Source organism: Saccopteryx leptura, chromosome 11 (assembly GCF_036850995.1).
Source record: "Saccopteryx leptura isolate mSacLep1 chromosome 11, mSacLep1_pri_phased_curated, whole genome shotgun sequence".
In the NCBI taxonomy this organism is placed as follows: Eukaryota; Metazoa; Chordata; class Mammalia; order Chiroptera; family Emballonuridae; genus Saccopteryx; species Saccopteryx leptura.
This window is the reverse complement of record NC_089513.1, coordinates 38,828,575-38,851,137: the sequence shown is the minus strand read 5'-3', so window position 1 is coordinate 38,851,137 and position 22,563 is coordinate 38,828,575.

The window sequence follows — 22,563 nt, the reverse complement described above, 5'->3', positions numbered from 1 at the left end:
TTCTAGATTAGAGAGCAGGTGGGAGCAAAGAACACAGGTGTCTTCATTTGTGGTGTGTCATGGAATAGTCAGCAAACAAGTTGAACTGGCAGCATTACAAAGGGTTGCAAGACAAGATAATACCTAGTGAAGAAGATAGAATTTCATCTTGTTGCCATGTACTCTCCTCAGTGAGAGTCCTGTGCCAGAGATATAGATTTGGAATCATTGATATGAAATAATAACAGGAATAAATGACATCATATGGACATAATACGTATACCAGATTTTAAGTGACAAGACAGAACCATGTGAATGAGACCTAGTAGCAACAACCAGGAGAAGAGCTGGACACAAAGTCAGAGCCCTTGAAGATTAGGGCTGAGAGGCATTGTTACATTTCACAGCAAAGTGATCAGTACATTTTTGGTGTAAAAATGAACATAGTAATTTTGGTGGAATAATAGCAGTGGAGATTGGAGTGAAGGACAGAAGCCAGACTTTAGAAGGAACTGAAAGAGAAAGTGTAGGCAGTTTTGTTATAAGAAGGGATATAGCATGGTAGCTAGGAGGAAGAGTTTTGCTTATTTGCTTACTTGTTGAAAACATGAAAGAAACTTTAGCATATGTAGATGATGATGGAAAGTATCCAGTAGGGAAGAGGAAGATAAAAGGAATAATTAAGGGATAAGATACAATGAGATTCCTGAGCACATGTGAGGCATTTGGGTCTAGCACAAAGGTGATATATAAGGATAGGAAGAATAAAAATATAGAGTCTTATAAACTTTCATAAATGTGTAGATTACATTGTTTTACAACCTCCAAAATTTAGATCTCTTCCACATATCTCTTCCCTGAAGTCTAGACCTATATATCTAACTGTCTATGGAACACTTGTACTTGATTATCACAAAAATACAAAATTCAACATGTAAAATATTTATTTTTTTATCTTTCCTTTCCATAAACCAACTCCTCATAACTAATGGAATACAGTAGCAGTGACATTCTTCCGGTTGCTCAAAGTATAAATATTTGTCTTATATTGTTCAGTCTTCTTTACTAAAACCACATCTAATCGATGACTAGATTCTGTTGTTTCAATTGTATAAGTGTCTCTCTTCTTTGTCTATTTTTCTTTTTCCTCATTGTTGATAACTTTGTTTGATACAATGTCGTCTCTTTCCTAGATTGCTGCAAAACAATGATGACTTTCCTGCTTCCAGTCTCACCAAAATCTTTCCTCTAATCTCTTATGTGGTTTAAGGGTCTCTTCCCAGGAAAGGGGATATCAGTATCAGCAAGGGAAACCAACAAGTAATTCATCAAAGTGTTTTAACTTTGAAAGTTCTATTTAATCTATTGTATTGTTAAGTAGGATAATGGCTCCCTTCTGCTTCTGAGTTTGTAAGTTTCACACCTTATCCTTCTTTACTTCCTCTCTCAGTTTTCCTGTGACCCTCTACAGGGCATGTTTTATTACATTCATCTGTACAACTGCTGTATGTCCTTCACTGCTGTGCATCTTGAAAACCCACTTCCGTGGTAAGCCTTCTCTATACCCAGGAGTCTGCTTTAGGGGACTCTCTTATGGGCTTCCCATAGCCTCTTAACCTTCTCCCAAACATAATGTGTTTCCTTAACTGTTTTCTCAGTGAACTCTAAGAATTTGAGGGTATCTGTCATTCATTGTTACATCCAATATGTAATTACTCCATAAATATGTATTTAATTAAATAGAATCTGCCAAAACTGTGCAGGATAAATTAGAGCAAGGGATGGAAAAGAAACTGAACATACGGCTGCCAGGAAACCACAATTATTTCATATCCTTCTCTATATCTCGCATATGCAAAATTAATCAGAAAAATACCTTGGAAAAAGTTAACTTTTATTAAATCAAGTTTATTGCTGTTATTACTTACCAGTTTTTTTCCTACTGAATTCTTAATTTTTGACTGTGACAATCAGTTATAGTTCATCCATGTGAAAATATACCAACAGATGAATGGATTTTTATTTCAGAATCTTATTTTATTACGATAATAAAAAAGTCATCTGACACCCAACAGTTGAGAACCATAGATACTTTACCATATAGTAAAGCTAAGCATACTTTATTACAATGTAATAAAAGGAAATACTGTATGTTTCTGATATAAATTTAAAATTCCTCTCATTAAGGAACTAATTATAACACTTAGACAGGTATGATTAAAAGGACACTTTTTCTCTCTACTTTTCCATCTCTGGAAAATTTGGCTCATCCGTTCCTCTGCTACTCAATATTCCTTTTCCACCTGGGTCTGTGGTAGCAGCTGCCTTTCTTGAGTTAGGACCATTTTCACTATTTACAGGAAATTATTAGTTTTTTCTTATGAAAGTTCACTAAGTTCACTTAAAATACTAAGTTTTAATCAATGGGGGCCCTTCAGGACATACCATCTCTCAATTACACTCCGTAAAATGCCAGAACTAATTACTTATTATCTTGAAATAGTTTCTTCTTTCTGCTGACATGATATTTTTTAGTACTTTGGGTTTTGCTCCTGGGCCCTCAACTGCTCAGAGAAGCAAGGGTTTTATCTTACACCTGATTTTGCAAGAAGATTAATATTCTGAGAGGGGTGTGAGCTGAAAACAGTTTCTTCGTGGTCAGAAATAAAGAATGCTTGTTATATTCTGCTTAACTCCCTTAACTATCCCCTTTTCCTCTTTCTTCTCCACTGAGCAGATTGTAAATAGAACTTTAATCTTAGTAGTGTGGTGTCAATTACACAAACACTTTTTTGCTTGATCATTTACATTTACAAATAACCAATACGGTGTATGGGACCAATAATGCATGAAGAGGCACAATCTATTTTAAAAAGTGAGATGAATTTGGGTTGATAGAAAAGAGAAAATTGTGATAAAGTATGTTGGAGGCATCACAAATTTTTCTAGAGAATTTTTACATGAAATCTCTATAATAATGTCTATAAAGCAGTAAGAGATTCCACCCCCTGTTAATAAGACACTTATACGTGATCATTACACACACACACAGACACACACAAACAATGTACTGTTTTTTATCTTGTCTTTTCTGTAGCTCTGCATCATAGTAAAAAAGGCATTGATAAGGGAGTTAATATACATATTTTTTATTGATTGATTTTAGGGAGAGAGAAGAAAACAGAGAGAGAAACATCAATTCATTGTTCCACATATTTATGCACTCATTAACTGATTTTTGTATATGTCCTGATGAGGATTGAATCTGCAACCTTGATGTATCTGGATGACACTCTAATCAACTCAGCTACCTGGCTGGCCAGGACCCCAGGGACTTGATTATTTTACTAAGTACATCCTTCAAGCCAGTCAGTAAATGTGAGATAAAAGAAATCTATAGATTAGTAGCCTTTAAAACTACAATATGGCCCTGGCTGGTTGGCTCAGTGGTAGAGCATCGGCCTGGCGTGCAGGAGTCCCGAGTTTGATTCCCAGCCAGGGCACACAGGAGAAGCACCCATCTGCTTCTCCACCCCTCCCCCTCTCCTTCCTCTCTGTCTCTCTCTTCCCGTCCCGCAGCCAAGGCTCCATTGGAGCAAAGATGGCCCGGGCACTGAGGATGGCTCTGTGGCCTCTGCCTCGGGCGCTAGAATGGCTCTGGATGCAACAGAGCGATGCCCCAGATGGGCAGAGCATCGCCCCCTGGTGGGCATGCCGGTGGATCCCGGTGGGGCGCATGCGGGAGTCTGTCTGACTGTGTCTCCCCGTTTCCAGCTTCGGAAAAATGCAAAAAAAAACCCCAACCAACTACAATATGACTCACTCCTTCTGTTCTAGTCCATCAGTTCTCTTTGTCATCCATTTGCATGTATCACAGGAGAGGTATTCCTTTATTAGTGTTTTTTTGGGGGACTGTGGCATGCAAGAGGCCCTAGCTTCAATGCCCCTGAAAAGTACCAGGCACAGCCTGCCCTCATGTGTATCCTTTGCTTTTCACTTGGAAACCATCACATCAAATCACAATGCAACTTTGGCATATCAGGACAACTCTCTACTCAACTGAATTATTTGGCCAGGGATATTCCATTGTATATGCACCACTTATTTATCCATTCATCTATTGATGAACAATTAGAATGCTTTCATATTTTGGCTATTTTAATAATGCTTCAATAAACATAGGGATGTATGTTTTTTCAATTTAGTGTTCTGGGTTTTCTTAGATAAATACCCAGTAGTAGAATTGGCCAAGGTCTTCTTTGTCTCTTGTTATAGCCTTTGTTTTAAAGTCTGTTTTGTCTGGTATAAATATTGCTACCCCAGCTTTTTTGTTTTGCTTTGTTTCCATTTTCATGAAGTATTTTTTCTATCCCTTTACTTTCAGACTGTGTGTGTCTTTCAGTCTGAATTGAGTCTTTTCTAAACAGCATATGTAAGGGTTTGGTTTTGTTATCCATTCAGTTATTGTATGTCTTTCAATTGAAGCATTTAATCCATTTGCATTTAAAGTAATTGTTATAGATATGCATTTATTGATGCAACTTTTGATGTGCTTGAAGTTATCCCAGAGGCATTTTTTATTCTTTTTTTTTTCTTTTTGCTGTTCTAATTGGGTATTTTTTGCTTCCTTATCTTCCAAATTGCTGATTTAATCTTCTGCTTCATCTACTCTACTGTTGATTCCCTGTAATGTATTTCTCATGTCAGTTATTTTATTCTTTATTTCTGACTGTTTTTTAAATTTTTCTATCTCCCATTTTATGTTTTCCATTTTTCTATTGAAGTTCTCACCTAAATACATCTACTCTTCCCCTAACTTCATTGAGCCTCTTTATAATTAGTGTTTTGAACTCTGCATCTGATAGATTGCTTGTCTCCATTTTGCAGGGGTTTTTTTTTTTTTTTTTTTTGAGTTTTGTTCTGTTCTTTCATTTGAAAAATGTTTTTTGTCTCTCATTTTGGCTGCCTCTTTCATTTGAAAAAATATTTTTTGTCCCTCATTTTGGCTGCCTCCCTGTGTTTGTTTCTATGTATTAAGTAGAGTTGCTCTGTCTCCTGTCTTGGTAGATTGGCCTTTTGTACTAGGTGTTTTGTGAGACCCACTGGTGCAGCCTCTCTAGTCAGCTGAGCTGGGTGTTCAAGGTATGACCTCCTGTGTGGGCTGTGTGTACCCTTCTGTTGTTGTTGAGCCTTGATTGCCTTTGGCCCCTCAATGGGAGAGATTTACCACCCAGGCCGATCAGCTTTGAGGACTGGCTATGACCACATTAGAAGAACTGCAGGGGCCAACCCATACAGCAGGACTCACCTCAGTGGGGTTTTTGTGCCTGATGAGTCTTCCCCTTGAGTGTTTCTCCAGTGGAGAAGGTTGGATGGTGGTTTGGCAGGTCTGAAGCTGGCCACTAAGTTTCTTGGCTCTGAAGCCTCCTAGGAGGGTTAACTTAAGATCAGCTGATGCCAGCAGGCACAAGCTACAAAGCACTCTACGGATGGCTGCTATTTGTGCTGGGCTTGGCAGGGCCCAGGAAAGGCTAAGCAGCAAACCCAAGCTGACTGCCACTAGAGCTGGGCCTGGGGCCACTTAGCAAGAGGTATGGGGCACGTGGAGGCCAAATGTTGCTTGTTTGGGTTTTGTGAACTTTTTGAGAGGCTTTAGGAAAGTCTACAACATGAGCCAAGACAGGGAATTTGGGTGGAAAAGCCACTGAATATGGCTTGGGTGGGCCTGCATGTTGGGGGAGGTCTCAGGCAAACAGGGCTAGGGTAATGGAGACTCAGCTATGGTTCCATCTGCTAGCTCTGGGCAGAGGGCTCAACAAAGGAACAATGGTTTCTGCTACCTCTTCTGTCTGGGAGAATGCTGGCCCTTCAGCTCTTGCTTCAAAGTCAGACAACTCAGTTTCTCCCTGTTTTGTACCAGTACATTTCAAGTTGTGACCCAACATTGGAACTCAGAGCCAGTGAGTGTGAGTAAGTTCATGAGTGGGCCATTTATTGGGAACACCTGGGGCTCCATGAGCTCTCTGTCTTACTCAGCCACAATGTCTGCTGGTTTTCACTGCTAGCAGTTATGGAGGCTTTCCTTTCTGGCACTGGAAACCTGGGCTGGGGACTCATGCCTGTGTACAGGGAAGGGTTCTGGGATTCCTCACTCCTTGGAGAGACCTCTGCAGCTGAGATGTCCATCCTCATTTTTATCTGCCACACGTGGGCTGTGGGACCAGCTTGTCTGAGTCTCTGCCCCTTCTACCAGTCTAGATGTGGCTGCTTCTCTATATCCTTAGCTGTAGGACTTTTGTGCAGCTAGATTTCAGGCAGTTCTTTCTAAATGATGGTTGCTCTGTAGTTTAGTTGGCATTTTGATTTGGTTGTGGGATGATGTGAATACTGTGTTTACCTATCTGTCATCTTGACCTAAAGCCCCTAATATGTTTTGATTACTTTTTATGTACAATATAATATATGTATTAGTCATCCCTTTTTTTTATAACTTTTATAAAAATTCTATTAAACTTCTAGTATGCACATATCTCTGGAGAGAAAAAAGGGGATTTAAGAGGTTAGGTATTATTATTTAAGTGCATATGAGTGTTTATTATGTTATCTTAACATTGTCACTGAGTAAAGCATGATCTCTGACCACCCAGAGAAAATAATTGGGAAGAGAAAAAAAATAGTTGTTTCCTAGAAAGATATAACAATGGGTAAGTAAATTCAATAGTTTTGTAATAACTGAACAAACAAAAAACAAAACAGGAAAAAATGCAAAAACATGTTTTGGAGCCTGAAAACTTAGAGGAGAAGTATATTTGGAATGGTTGTTGACTCCAAGGCAGGGAGGTTGCTGTGATTACAGAGTCCACGGAACATCATGTTGCAGAGGTGAGCAATATGTGTGATGACCAGGCCTTACCAGGTGAAGCCATAGGAGGTGCCCAAGGCTGTGGTGCCAGAAAATGGAAGTTTGATTTGAATCCATATCTCTCTTATTCTATGCCTGTACTCTTTTATGATATCATATTGCATCTCCATATTAAATGATAGATATTTGAGAATTCTGCACCATAAACATGAAATACTTCGAAAGCTTCCTGGAAACCTCTTTTATACAACTTTGTAGCAAAGCAGGGACAGAACTGTGAAATAAGAAAAGTTCATCTCCTGTGTCCCATTCTTTTTCTGTTTCCTTCTCAGTTTTTCTTCTGCTTCCTCTGGTTTTTTTAATTTACTTTTTTAATTGATTTTAATTTATTGTATTTACATAGATTCTAGTGATGCCCCGAATGCATCTCCCTCCCCCATATTCCCTTCAACATCTCCCTTGCCCCCCTTCCCCATAGCACTCTCCCCCCTTCTCTTCAGGTTTATCCCATCCTGTCATCCCCTTTCCTTCTGTTCTCTTTTCCTCTGGTCCCTTTGATAAAAAAAACTACTGGACCTGATAAAGAAATTCAGCAAGGTGGCAGGATATAAAATTAATACTCAGAAATCGAAGGCATTTTTATACACCAACAATGAACTGTCTGAAAGAGAAATGAAGGAAACAATCCCTTCATTATTGCAACAACAACAACAAAATAAAGTACCTAGAAGTAAATTTAACCAAAGATATTAAAGACTTGTAGTCGGAAAATTATAAAACATTGATAAAAGAAATCAAGGAAGATACAAACAAGTGGAAGCATATACCGTGCTCATGGTTAGGAAGAATAGACATTATTAAAATGTCTATATTATCCAAAGCAATTTATAAATTCAATGCAATACCGATTAAAATACCAATGACATACTTTAAAGATATAGATCACATATTCCAAAAATTTAAATGGAACCAAAAAAGAACATGAATAGCCTCAGCAATCTTGAAAAAGAAGAATAAAATAGGTGGTATCACACTTCCTGATATCAAGTTATACTACAAGGCCATTGTACTCAAACCATATGGGTATTGGCATAAGAACAGGCATATAGATCAATGGAAGAGAACAGAGAACCCAGAAATAAACCCAGACCTTTTTGGACAACTGATATTTGACAAAGGAGGTAAGAGCATACAATGGAGTTAAGACTGCCTCTTTAACAAATGGTGTTGGGAAAATTGGACAGGTATATGCAGAAAAATGAAACTAGACCACCAACTTACACCATTCACAAAAATAAACTCAAAATGGATAAGAAACTTAAATGTCAGTCGGGAAACCTCCTCTGTTTTTTGCTTTACCAGATCATTGTCCAAGTGTCTCTTGGTTCCAAGTGTGATCTATACAGAAGTTAGAAATTTAAGTAATTTACTGATTCCATGTTTCCTACTGAAACAAAAATTTTTGGTCTTATCATTTTAAGAGATATATTCTAAAATATCCAAAGAACTATGGCAGTGGGAAAACTAGATGACAATTTCTGTGTAATACAAGGCAATTATTTCAAAAGTTCAGACACAGAGAGAAAGGCAATACTGGACTAGAGATTAAGATAATATGACTGTTGCTATACAAACCTTCAAATTTTAATGTTTAGGAAGATGTCTTATTTGTCTTTGCTTAAAGCAGAAAATTCTATTAACAGAAAAGTCCAGATTTTGGAGCAGTCCTTGAGATATGGCTTCAGGCTCAGAGAGAGTCTCACAGTTGACCCAGGCAGCTTCCTGTTCTGTTCTCTATAGGTGTATTTGAATATTTTTGCCTAATTTTGCATATGAGTTCTGGGAAGCTGAAAGACAGTAAAAATCAGATCCAGATTTTCTCTCTTAGACTATTTGTTAAAATTTGGCTTGAATTAATAATTATAAAATGACTTTACTAATAGATTCTGTGCCTCATGTTAGCTGGGCAATCAGCACAATAGTAAACAAAAACTAACAATCCTTTGGTCAAATCTATGTTCTAAATCAGTCAATACACTCACTGTTACCAATGCTGTGTGGATTATTGCTTATTTAGTATCTATTTTGAAGATAGTAGGTCTTTTTGGATATTTAGTAATGGTCATTTAACATTCTCTGTTTTACTAAATTTTCATGAAAAGGGGTATTTCTGACAAAGATATGTATTTTAGTCAATCATAATGGTGTGGCTGTCATGACTAGGTAGAGAGAATATCAATTGCCTTCTCTTTAACATATTTTGTAACTAGGAACAAATTTACCCTGCCAAGATAGGAGGGGGTTATAATAATTTCAATATTTCTAGCAAAATATTCAGATATTACTAAAAACATTGTTATGAGGTCAAATAACTCTGGGAAATGCTGGATTTTTATACAGTTTTATAAACTCTAAAACTTTAAAAAACTTTTAAGGCCCTGGCCAGTTGGCTCAGTGGTAGAGTGTCGGCCTGGCGTGCAGGAGTCCCAGGTTCAATTCCCGGCCAGGGCACACAGGAGAAGCTCCCATCTGCTTCTCCACCCCTCCTCCTCTCCTTCCTCTCTCTCTTTTCCCCTCCCACAGCCAAGGCTCCATTGGAGCAAAGTTGGCCCAGGCGCTGAGGATGGCTCTGTGGCCTCTGCCTCAGGTGCTAGAATGGCTCTGGTTGCAACAGAGTGATGCCCCAGATGGGCAGAGTGTCACCCCCTAGTGAGTATGCTGGGTGGATCCTGGTCTAACGCATGCGGGAGTCTGTCGGACTGCCTCCCCGTTTCCAACTTCAGAAAAATACAAAAAACAAAAAACAAAACAAAACAAAAAACCTTTTAAGATGCTAATATAAGTTTTGGGTTTCTAAGAGGATATGACAGGATATTGAGTTCTCCAAACCTGTGTGTCTATAGAAATCCTTGCAGAGTGCTATACTGACCCCTGAATGCCTTACTTGCTTTATTCTTTAAAATGTTTCTTCTCCCTGAAGGTCTCTAAGACCCAATCCCTAGGTAAAATGGTGAAGTTGGCTATACTTGCCTTTGGTGTGGTCTCCTTGCTTTATTTCCTTGCTTTCCATGAGCTTGTTTCTTGACATCATATGTCCTTATTCTTTCTTTAGAGTGTCCCGAGTCACTAACTTTCACCCTTTCCAGGTTTATCTTCCCAATGAGGTACATCCCTTGGGACGTAAATACCCACTCTGTCCATCATCACAGTGTGCTCTGGTACTTGGTCCATTGCAGCCCTACCCGCAGTTTGCTGCCAGCTGTCAAGTAACCTGTGTTATGCTAATGATTCAAGACTAATATTTATCTGAAAGAAGGCATTGAGGGAGAGAGCCAAGAACATCTGAGTTCATATATACTTTAATTAAAATAAATGGGTCTTAAAGCTGGGATTTCAGAGACTACAGAAGGGTGGCAGATATTTTATTATGAATTAAAGGATCTTAGCTGATATACTAAGATCCTTTAATTCATATTGCAAAAAAAATCACGGTCTGAAAAATAGCAGAACTCTATTTTTTAATATCTAATTTGATAAATTTCAGGCACACTAGGATTGTTATCAAAAGAAATACCTAAATTGTAGTAAGTAGTGAAATAGCTATGAGAATCTAATTGTAAAGGAATGTACCAGGAAACAAGTACCTCAAGAATATAAAGTGCATGGCAAAATACAATATTCTGCTAAAAATTTAATTTCAGAAAATGTTCTAGAGGTTAGGATCAAATATAAACAGGAAAGTTTACATGTATTCAGACTGCATATACAAACATCAAAAAAAATTAACCTGAATACGTAAAGATTTTTTGCTAAGGCATCCATCATCAAGCTATAAACCAATACCTCAAGATGACTTTCTAGTTGGCCTCAGCTTCTAATTTTACTGTATAGCTAGCAAGACATCCCCAAACAAAATTAGAGCCTGGATACTTTTTGACTTAATAACGACATAAAATGTAATAACAAACTCAGGAGTGCCAGAATACTTAGTGTCTAACAATATTACCATTTTATCACTCTGTCCTTAAAACATCCACCTAGGAAAACATATAGGAAATAGTTATAGATCCTTTAAAAACAATGCTCCCAAATTTCTCACACTGGAAATAATTTTATATTTTGATGGGTTGCTTTGTGTTCTTTTCAAAAAGCAAATTTATTTAAAGAAAAAGGGAGTATTTCTAAAAGTCTCTTATTCCATATATATTCACTTCTTTCAATGAAATGGCTTCATTAAAGATAGTAACATAAGAAACAGCCCTGTATTTATATTGTATATGGGTAAAACAATATAATAATCAGTTAATATATGTAGGTTTGCTCATCTTAAATAGTCTCGTATAAAGTGGATTTGTTAGTTGTTGTTTTTTTTACCACCAGTGACGCCCCCAGTAAAGTGGTTTATACGAAGAGTTTTTTACATTTCTGTCATTTAGGTTTTGTTGGGATTTTAGGGACTTTAGAAGGTTGGGAGATATTTTGAGTAATACCTGTTATTTTCCAACACTGCAATGACTTTCTAGCCAATATTTTATCTTTACAGAAGCATGCTACTGGTATGTAAGAAAAAAATTTTTTTGGTATTTTTTCTAAAGTGAGAAGTGGGGAGGCAGGCAGACAGACTCTCGCATGCACCCAAACGGGATTCACCCGGCATAACCACCAGGAGGTGATGCTCTGCCCATCTGGGGCGTTACTCCACTGTGACTGGAGCCGCCCTCAGCACCTGAGGCAGAGGCCATGGAGCCATCCTCAGTGCCCGGGCCAAATTTGCTCTAATGGAGCCTTGGCTGCAGGAGAGGAAAAGAGAGAGAGAGACAGAAAGGAGAGGGGGAAGGGTGGAGAAGAAAATGGGTGCTTCTCCTATGTGCCCTGACTGGGAATCGAACCTAGGACTTTCACATGCCAGACCGATGCTCTACCACTGAGCCAACCAACCAGGGCCGGTATGTGAAAATTTTAAAGTATTGTTGGCATGACACCCAACACGCTGTGACTGCTAGCATAGATTTCTTTCCTTTGTAGGCTCCTCCCACAGTACTTTTAAAAAATATCTTTATAATTTCAGTTATGACACTGCTTTGTAATTTTTCTGTTTAAACATGCATACACATCCTCTTTTACCTAACTGACGTTTATCATCATCTCCAATGCTGAGCAGTGTTACTGGCACACAATGCTGACTTTACAAAAGTTGAAGTGGCAGTAGTTCCTATGCAAAAAAAAAAAAAAAAAAAAATTCATGAATTGGAATGTCACCTGAAATATTTTGATGCAAATAGGTGTCATTTCAAACTACAGCAATAACATTCACACTCTAAATTTATTCTGAATCTAGCAGACCAGGCTGAACTTCAGACTTCATTTAAAAAAATTTCTCTCTACGTTCCTTCTGTGAAAACAGTATCACAAAGTAATTCCATATCTCCTCTGCTTCACCTTTCTCCTTTTAATTTTTTTCCATTTGGTCAGTAAGAAATCAGGATAATTAAAATCTCATGTATATAAACTGCCTTACAGTTTACATAATACGTTCACGCATTAGTGTCTTGATTTGACAGTAACCTGCAGTCATGCTGTGATGGCCAACGGTCACAATGGCAGAGGCTGTTAATTGTCTCCTAATATCCACTTACGCCTTCTTCTCTACAAATTAAAATGATTGTTTTCTTGGTAGGTGGCTGCCTGGTTCATGGTTACATTTTTCAGACATCCTTACAGCAAAGTGTAGTCATTTGCTTGAAATTGCTGGCCTGTGGAAAGAAGATAGCTTCAATGGGTTCAATTTCTTAGTCATATATTTATTTATTTATTTATTTATTTTCATTTTTCTGAAGCTGGAAACAGGGAGAGACAGTCAGACAGACTCCCGCATGCGCCCGACCGGGATCCACCCGGCACGCTCACCAGGGGCGACGCTCTGCCCACCAGGGGGCGATGCTCTGCCCATCCTGGGCGTCGCCATGTTGCGACCAGAGCCACTCTAGCGCCTGGGGCAGAGGCCAAGGAGCCATTCCCAGCGCCCGGGCCATCTTTTGCTCCAATGGAGCCTTGGCTGCGGGAGGGGAAGAGAGAGACAGAGAGGGAAAGCGCGGTGGAGGGGTGGAGAAGCAAATGGGCGCTTCTCCTGTGTGCCCTGGCCGGGAATCGAACCCGGGTCCTCCGCACGCTAGGCCGACGCTCTACCACTGAGCCAACCGGCCAGGGCTTAGTCATATATTTATAATGAAAGGATGCCTTTTTCTCTTTCTCTTTCTTTGAAGACTGGAATGCAAAATTGCCATCATGAACTGTATGGGTGAGGGCAAAACCCTAGGGATGTCAGAACAACAAGATGTCACAACACTCTCTGCCCCATGTGACTGCAGAGTCGCCATGACATCAGCTCATATTTTATGTGAGAGAATAAACTTTATCTTTTAAATGCATTATCATTTTGTGTCTCATTTACAGCAGCCAAGCCCATAACGTAACTGAAATGGTAACTGAACAGAAAGGGCATTTTTAGTAAATCATTTGCTTGTTATGATGCCTTGTTTATACAGCCTATCTTCGTAGAGTGCTGCATAGCCTCGCGACCTGTGAGCTCCCATATATGGAGACAAGCTTTGAAATGAACTAACTGCCTTGTAGAGTATCTTTTTACTTTTATATTAATTGAAAAATAAATATTTTTTGTGTTTTTCATATGATGTAAAATAGTGAGGGATCTTACTGACATAATCCTACTCCATAGTCTCTCAAAAATATGTACTTTCTGACTTTTCTTCTTGTTCATTTATTACCTTTCTCTCAGAATCTAACATTTAGGACAAACACTGTGCTCATGCTAGTACTCGTTTTGTCTTATTCTTTTATGTTTATAGTGGCTATTCCATGGTTTGACACACAGTAGTGAGAATTTATTGGACTTTTTCTCTCAGCACAGAGCAAGGGGTAATCAAACATGACTATTTAGGCAGGATTATTTTGATATGAGTATCCAACATCACACTGTCAACAATTTACTGGAAGATTTAACTTGACAAATATTGTGGGCTCATTGTAGTCACATACTTGACAATCTTTTTAATCTTAAATAATCTTAATAATCTTAAAGCCTAGAAGTTTTTCTGGAAACAAAAGCAATATTTTTTTGCCAATTTAAATATTTTAAACTGGGTAAAAATGTGTTTGACAGCTTGGTAGTTTTTTGGCTTTGCAAGGCTAAACTCTAATGTTTATTTAAATTTGGGCTACACTTTGGAAATAGAATCGGTTGTTGAGAATAAGTTTTTATTTTGTTTCATTAAGATAGTCTTTTATAAGTTATAAATATAAGATGTTTATAAATGAGTGGATACATATGTTTTGGATGCTTATTTTTCTTAAATCTACAGATATTAGCATGGTGTTAAAAATCATGCAATTTTTCAGGAAAAAAACAATATCTGAAAAATAGATTATAGTTGGTATTGTATTACAAATTGAAGGAAATATATATATATATATTATTGGTAAACAATGAAAAATGTTCTTATTCTTTAAGAAGCTTTGGTGATTTTTAATTTCCTTCAAGATTATATTCCTTAGGAGGTAAATAAAGGTTTTCTTTTTCCAGGATATAATTATAAGACCGCATCACCCTTACCCTTAATTATCTGTCTTATAATACTTAGTCTTACCAATTTCCCTTTTTTTTATTTTTTTATTTTTATTTTTTCATTTTTCTGAAGCTGGAAACGGGGATAGACAGTCAGACAGACTCCCGCATGCGCCGGACCGGGATCCACCCGGCATGCCTACCAGGGGCGGTGCTCTGCCCCCCAGGGGGCGATGCTCTGCCCATCCTGGGCGTCGCCATATTGCGACCAGAGCCACTCTAGCGCCTGAGGCAGAGGCCACAGAGCCATGCCCAGCGCCCGGGCCATCTTTGCTCCAATGGAGCCTTGGCTGCGGGAGGGGAAGAGAGAGACAGAGAGGAAAGCGCGGCGGAGGGGTGGAGAAGCAAATGGGCGCTTCTCCTATGTGCCCTGGCCGGGAATCGACCAATTTCCCTTTTATGGCTAATTAGTATATTCATTACATATAGAACTGACTTAAAGAATTCTAAATCACCCACTTTTTACTTGATTGGAGCTTAGCACAACCTGAGAAAATGTGTTTCCTTGATTAACTAGATAATATACTCATTTTCCTACTTCTTGAATAAAATTTAAACAATGTCTATTAACTCTAAAATATGAAAGATGAGCATTTTTATCATGCTAACTCTCAACTCCCAAATCTTAATTACGTTAGTATTTTTAGTCTATTGAATAAGTTTAAACAATACACATACATTTCTAGTTCCTGATTTGATAATGTCTGATAGCATCTCTTAGGTCTCCGCTCGTTAAATAAAAATACTCTCTTGATCTTTTTCTCCATCTTTCCCACTGCTTTCCTTCCCCATCCTCTGATCTTACCTTCTGTCAAGTACATTTTTATTTTAGTAAAATTCAAGGGCATTAATAAATGCATTTTATACTGAACCATAAACAGGTACGACAAATAGTTGACAAGTACATCTCTACAGTCTATAATGACCATAAAAATATTGTTGGGTGTGGAGTCTAGTTGCTGAGATTATGTTTGCTTCTCCCGAAGTATAGTACCATTGAAGGGAAATGTTCTCACTAGTAATGTGAAATTAATTCACTTTTCTTACATTCTACTGTCTGTTTGAAATCATGCCACATTTTAGTTAGCTTCATACCATCATCATTAAATAATTTTTGTTATTTTTTTTTCCTTTTTTTTTTTTTTTTTGGTATTTTTCTGAAGCTGGAAACCGGGAGAGACAGACTCCTGCATGCGCCCGACCGGGATCCACCCGGCACGCCCACCAGGGGGCGATGCTCTGCCCCTCCGGGGCGTCGCTCTGCCGCCACCAGAGCCACTCTAGCGCCTGGGGCAGAGGCCAAGGAGCCATCCCCAGCGCCCGGGCCATCTTTGCTCCAATGGAGCCTTGGCTGCGGGAGGGGAAGAGAGAGACAGAGAGGAAGGGGGGGGGGGTGGAGAAGTAAATGGGTGCCTCTCCTATGTGCCCTGGCTGGGAATCGAACCCGGGTCTCCCGCAGGGCAGGCCGACGCTCTACCGCTGAGCCAACCAGCCAGGGCCAATTTTTGTTATTATTTTTAAAGCATTTCCATTATTCTTGCACAGTTTACCTTCAGCACAAGCTTAATATTTTTAGATATTTTACTATATACTTTATTATTTCACATGGCCTTCCCCCCTAACCAATGATGACTCTTGTATTCTATGCCCATCCCTCTATCCCCCACTTGAATCCCATAGCACAGAAATTACCTTGGGAATTTCCTTAATTGTATTGGGTGGATCCCTGTCTCTGTCTCTCTATCTGCCTTTCTCTGTCTGTCTCTCTCTCACATACACATTACTCTCTTATTTATTGTAGTAGACTGTTAAATAGTTCTCTAAAATTTTTTACATATATACACTTTTCGAATATGTCAGAAATTGACTTTATTCTGTCTTTACAGTTTATGGGTGTCTGGGTGTATTATACAATTCTTTTTTTTTGTTTGTTTGTATTTTTTTGAAGTTGGAAACGGGGAGGCAGTCAGACAGACTCCTGCATGTGCCCGACCAGGATCCACCCGGCATACCCACCAGGGGCCGATGCTCTGCCACTCTGGGGCATTGCTCTGTTGCGACCAGAGCCATTCTAGCGCTTGAGGCAAAGGCCATGGAGCCATCCCCAGCGCCCGGGCCAACTTGACTCCAATGGAGCCTTGGCTGTGAGAGGGGAAGAAAGAGACAGAGAGGAAGGAGAGGGGGAGGGGTGGAGAAGCAGATGGGCACTTCTCCTGTGTGCCCTGGCTGGGAATTGAACCCCGGACTCCTGAACGCCAGGCTGATGCTCTACCATTGAGCCATCCGGCCAGGCCCAATTATACAATTCTTGATTGAGAATCATTTTCTTTTCAGAACTTGGAAAGCATTTTTTCCTTGTTTTTCAACAACTGATGTAGCTACTACAAAGTCAGATGCTAGTTAGTTGGCTTGTTTGGTTCCTGTTTGGAAGCTTTTAGGATCTTTCTTTCCTTCTTGATGACATGCCATATCTATTATTGTTATTTTCTTTGCACTTGGTGGTCAGGGAGGTTTTTATTATTATTATTATTATTATTTTTTTTTCTTCTGAAGCTGGAAACGGGGAGAGACAGTCAGACAGACTCCCGCATGCGCCCCACCGGGATCCACTCGGCACACCCACCAGGGGGCGATGCTCTGCCAACCAGGGGGCGATGCTCTGCCCATCTGGGGCGTTGCTCTGTCGCGACCAGAGCCACTCTAGCGCCTGGGGCAGAGGCCAAGGAGCCATCGCCAGCACCCGGGCCATCTTTGCTCCAATGGAGCCTCGCTGTGGGAGGGGAAGAGAGAGACAGAGAGGAAGGAGAGGGGGAGGGGTGGAGAAGCAGATGGGCGCTTCTCCCGTGTGCCCTGGCCGGGAATCGAACCCGGGACCCCTGCACGCCAGGCCGACGCTCTACCACTGAGCCAACCAGCCAGGGCCAGGGAGGTTTTTATTCTGAAGATTTGTGTCCTTCATTTTCCAGGAAATTTTATTTATTATTTTGTTTGCTATTTTGTTTTCCTCCATTACTTTCTTCTTTCTCTTTTGAATTTCTGTTAGTGTAATATTGGACTTTCAGGCTTTGCAGAGGTAAGCTTCCTTGATAAAACCCGGAAGCTGTGGTAGCTGAGAGTGAACCTTGTCTAATAGCAAATAAGAAATTGAAACCTCAGTCTTAAAACCATAAGGAGCTAGCCCTGGCCAGTTGGCTCAGTGGTAGAGCGTCAGCCTGGCGTGCAGGGGTCCTGGGTTCGATTCCCGGCCAGGGCACACAGGAGAAGCGCCCATCTGCTTCTCCACCACTCCTCCTCTCCTTCCTCTCTGTCTCTCTCTTCCCCTCCCACAGCGAGGCTCCATTGGAGCAAAGATGGCCCGGGCGCTGGCGATGGCTCCTTGGCCTCTGCCCCAGGTGCTAGAGTGGCTCTGGTCGCGACAGAGCAACGCCCCAGATGGGCAGAGCGTCGCCCCCTGGTGGGCGTGCTGAGTGGATCCCGGTGGGGCGCATGCGGGAGTCTGTCTGACTGTGTCTCCCCGTTTCCAGCTTAGGAAAAATACAAAAAAAAACCCCACAAAAAACAAAAAAACAAAAAAACAAAACCATAAGGAGCTGAATTCTGCCACAACCAGAATGAGCTTGGAAAAGGACCTGAACTTCAAGTGAGATTGATGTCTACCTGAGCCCTTGATTTTAGACTTGTGAGAGCCTAAGGAGAGAAACCAGATATACAGTACTTGGACTTCTAACCTAAAGGAGCTGTGAGATAATAAATGGGTATTCTTTTAAGGTATAAGTTTGTAATAATTTGTTACACAGCAATGGTAAACTAATACACTTCGCATTTTTGCTATTTATTCTGGGAGTTTTACTAGATGTTAATTTGCAGTGTTCATATAGTTTATTTTCTTAAAAAATTGTTTTCTTCTTAAATCTCGAAAAGTTCTTGCTCTATGTTTTTCCCCTTTTCACAACATCCTTGCTTTGTTTTAAGGATGTGATTCTTTTCTAATGACTCTGAAAATGCCAGATTTGTTTTAAAGTTCTTTCAATATCCTTAATTATCTCTCTTTTTCAGGGGTCACCCGATATTTCTTTTTCATGTGGTTAGGTGTCCTAATCTGTCTGGTAATGATTCTTTTTTTACACTTTCAGAAGGAATGGGTTGCTAATAAGGGTTTACTCTGTTGCGGAAGTGCTTTTTCTAGCACTTCTTAAAGGTAGGTCTCTTCAAGGTCTCTCTCTTAAATGAGGATTCTGAAAGGGAATCCCTTCTGTGTTTGGATGGACTCCCTCTGTCTTTAGAGTGAGGATGCTGCTGTGATCCACCCCTCGTGCTGCTGGAATTAAAATTGGCTAAAAGGGAAGAGCTCTACTCGGGAACATCACTATTTACACCAGTTTTTCCAAAACTATTCAATTTTTTTTCGAAATCATTTTCTATTTTTATAACCTGGATTTAAGTGCCAGGTGATTTTGCTTTGCATGGAGTTGGACATGAGTTCAGGTGTTGAGGGTGACTACTGGTGCCCTTGTTTCATAAACAGACTTCAATTTTCCTTCCTTGGATGGTTCCCTCCCCTTCCCTCCTCTATTTTCCCCTTTCCTCCCAAATTCCCTCATCCGTCCCTTCCCTTTCCTTCCTTCCTCCCTCCCTCCCTCCCTCCCTCACTCACTCCCTTCCTTCCTTCCTTCCCACTTCCCTCATTTCCTCTCCTCTCCTCTCCTCTCCTCTCCTCTCCTCTCCTCTCCTCTCCTCTCCTCTCCTCTCCTCTCCTCTCCTCTCCTCTCCCTTGTCTTCCCTTCTCTTGCCTTCCCTTCTTTCCTTTTTCCCTCCCTCCCTCCCCCTTCCTTCCATTCATTGCACAATTGAATCGTTGGTTTCTATTTGCATAGCTTTGCCTTGCATTATTTTGCTTTCCTTTTACCCATTCATTACTTAGCCCACTGTTGTTTCCTTTTTCCATAGATACATTGACATACTTTATGTATCATCTATCTATCTATCTATCATCTATCTATCTATCTATATTCTTGTGAACTATGTGTTTGTAATTATTTGCACTTATATTGTGCTATAGATATTTTCTTTTCTCAGTCAGTACACTGTGTTTTAGAGAAGGGTGTCCCACAGAAAAGAGATCTGTACCTAAAACAGAGATCTATTAGTCTAAATAGAGTCAGGAGGCAAGCAAAAGTAAATTTTGAAAACCCAGCTTGATCCCTGGACACAGCCAGGCTTAGAAAGATCTACAACTAGATCATTCAGTTATTTGAACTAACACATTCTCCTTTTGCTTTAGACAGTTTGAGTTGGACTTTTGTTATGAAAGCCTGAAGAGTCCAGGCAATACATGTTTCAAACCCTGTATTATACAAACATAAAGGGACCAAATATGTCACTAGGTTTAATTTGATATATGCCAGGTGTGCCCTCCTTGGGTCATGCGCACTCAAATATTTTTTAGTGAATTTTCTTTCTCTTTAGCTCTAAGGATTCCCATAAGACTTGCAACCAGGGAAGCAGTGGGTAGTGGCAGCTTGTCCTGAGCTAACTCTTTGAACCTGTGTCCAAGGTCCCCTTTAAAAAAATTTTAATTGAATTTTTTGGGTGATACTCATTAATAAAATTATACAGGTTTCAGGTACACAACTCTATAGTATATCAGCTGTATACTGCATTGTGTTCCGCACCCCAAGTCAAGTCCTTTTTTTTTTAAATAAATTTTTATTTTAATGGTGTGACATTAATAAATCAGGGTACATATATTCAAAGAAAACATTTCCAGGTTATCTTGTCATTTGGTTCTGTTGCATACCCATCACCCAAAGAGAGATCGTCCTCCGTCACCCTCTATCCAGTTTTCTTTGTGCTCCTCCCCCTCCCCCTCTCCCTCCTCCCCTCCCCCCACCCCCCGTAACCACTCCATGCCTGTCCATGTCTCTTAGTCTCGTTTTTATGTCCCATCAATGTATGGAATCCTGCAGTTCTTGTTTTTTTCTGATTCACTTATTTCACTCCGCATAATGTTATCAAGATTCCACCATTCTGCTGTAAGTGATCTGATGTCATCATTTCTTCTAGCTGAATAGTATACCATGGTGTATATGTGCCCCATCTTCTTTATCCAGTCTTCTATTTTTTTTACAGTGATTAAAAGCCTTTAAGCAAACTCTTGGCCAATACAGCAAGAATCCATAAAAGAGTAGTGTCCTTAACATGTTCCCCAAGTCCAAGTTGACCCCATCACCATGCCAAATTCCTGAAAAATGCAACCCAACCACAGTTCAGTCTGTTAGGAGCTGTCACAGGGAGCAGGAGTCCAGGAAAAGTCCACATCCAGGAAAAGTCCTCATGGCATTGGAATTGTTGTCACCATTCTATACTTTGCAGCTCATGTCCAAGTCCCAATGACCGCTGCTTCTAGCTGGTAATGATTCAGGTAGACTGGAAAAGCCATTTGCCGCATGTGTGGATATGGAGCTTCTGTTCTCCTCTGCCTGGACAGATGATACCAGGTTGCTTTTCCCTGGAGCTCTGCGGCTGTGGCATGGTAAAGAGAACCTTGGGATACTCTAAGCTGGGTGGGAAAGGTAGATTCATAATAGAAGTTGGCAAAAGGGGGAAAGAGAGCTCTAAATTAGGATTAGGTCCCAGCCTGAAATATGAGTGGGGCATTGAGGTAGGAGGGATAAAGGAAACACTATATATAAAGCAAAGCAGCAGAAAATAGTCTTCCTTCATCACCATCTAACCGCTCTCCCCTTTCCCACCTCTCCCCACCCCCTTCCCCTCTCAATTTCCACACTGTTGTCTGTTACTGTAAGTTTTTTTTTTCTTTGCTTAATCCCTTCACCTTTTTCACCCAGCCTCCTAACCTCCATCCCCAATGACAACTGTCAATCTGTTTCTGCATCTGAGTTTGTATCTGTTTTGTTCATTAGTTTATTTTGCTCATTAGATTCCCACATATAAGTGAAATCACATGGTATTTGTCTTTCTCTGACTTATTTCACTTAGCATAATAATCTGATGTTCAACATCACTAATCATCAGAGAAATACAAATTAAAACCACAATGAGATTTCACCTCACACCCATCAGAATGGCTCTCAGCAACAAATCAACAAACAAGAAGTATTGGCAATGGCGTGGAGAAAAGGGAACACTTGTGCACTGTTGGTGGGGATGCAGACTGGTGCAGTCATGGTGGAAAGCAGTATGGAGTTACCTCAAAAAATTAAAAATGGAACTGCCTATGACCCAGCAATACCACTTCTGGGTTTATATTCTTTTCTTTCTTTTTTTTTTTTTTTTAAGTGAGAAGAGGGGAGATAGAGAGACAGACTCACATGTGCCCCAACCAATATCTACCTGGCAATCCATCTGGGGCCAATGCTTGAATCAACTGAGTTATTTTTAGTGCCTGAGGCTGACATTCAGACCACCTGAGCTATCCTCAGCACCTGGGGCTGACATTCGAACCAATAGAGCCACTGGCTATGGGAAAGGAAGAGTGAAAGAAGAAGGGGAGGCAGGGGGAGAGACACAGATGATCACTTCTCGTGTGTGCCCTGACAAATGATTGAACCCGGGACGTCCATGCTGGGCCAATGGTCTATCCACTGAGTCAACTGGCCAGGGTGGGCATATATTCAAAGAAACCTGAAACACCAATGCCAAATAATATATGCAGTCCTATGTTCACTGTAGTGTTATTTACAATAGCCAAGATTTGGAAACAGCCCATGTATCCATCAAGTAGATGGGTGAATAAAAAAGCTGTGGTACATTTACACAATGGAATACTACTCAGTCATGAAAAGAAAGAAATCTTACCTTTTGTGACAGAATGGGTGGACTTAGAGATTATTATCCAAGGCCCCCATTTCTCTGACTTTCCAGTGAGCTGACAGCAGCCCTACCTTGGCTCACTTCTCTCCCATAATATTTCAAGAGAGCCAAAGCAACCTTGCCTAAGCTTTCTCTTGTTGTATCTTCTATCTTAGGCCATTCCTTGTTTCACTGTCTCCAGATTTAATAAATTTACTTTCTCTTCTTTTTTGTATTTTTCTGAAGTTGGAAATGGAGAGGCAGTCAG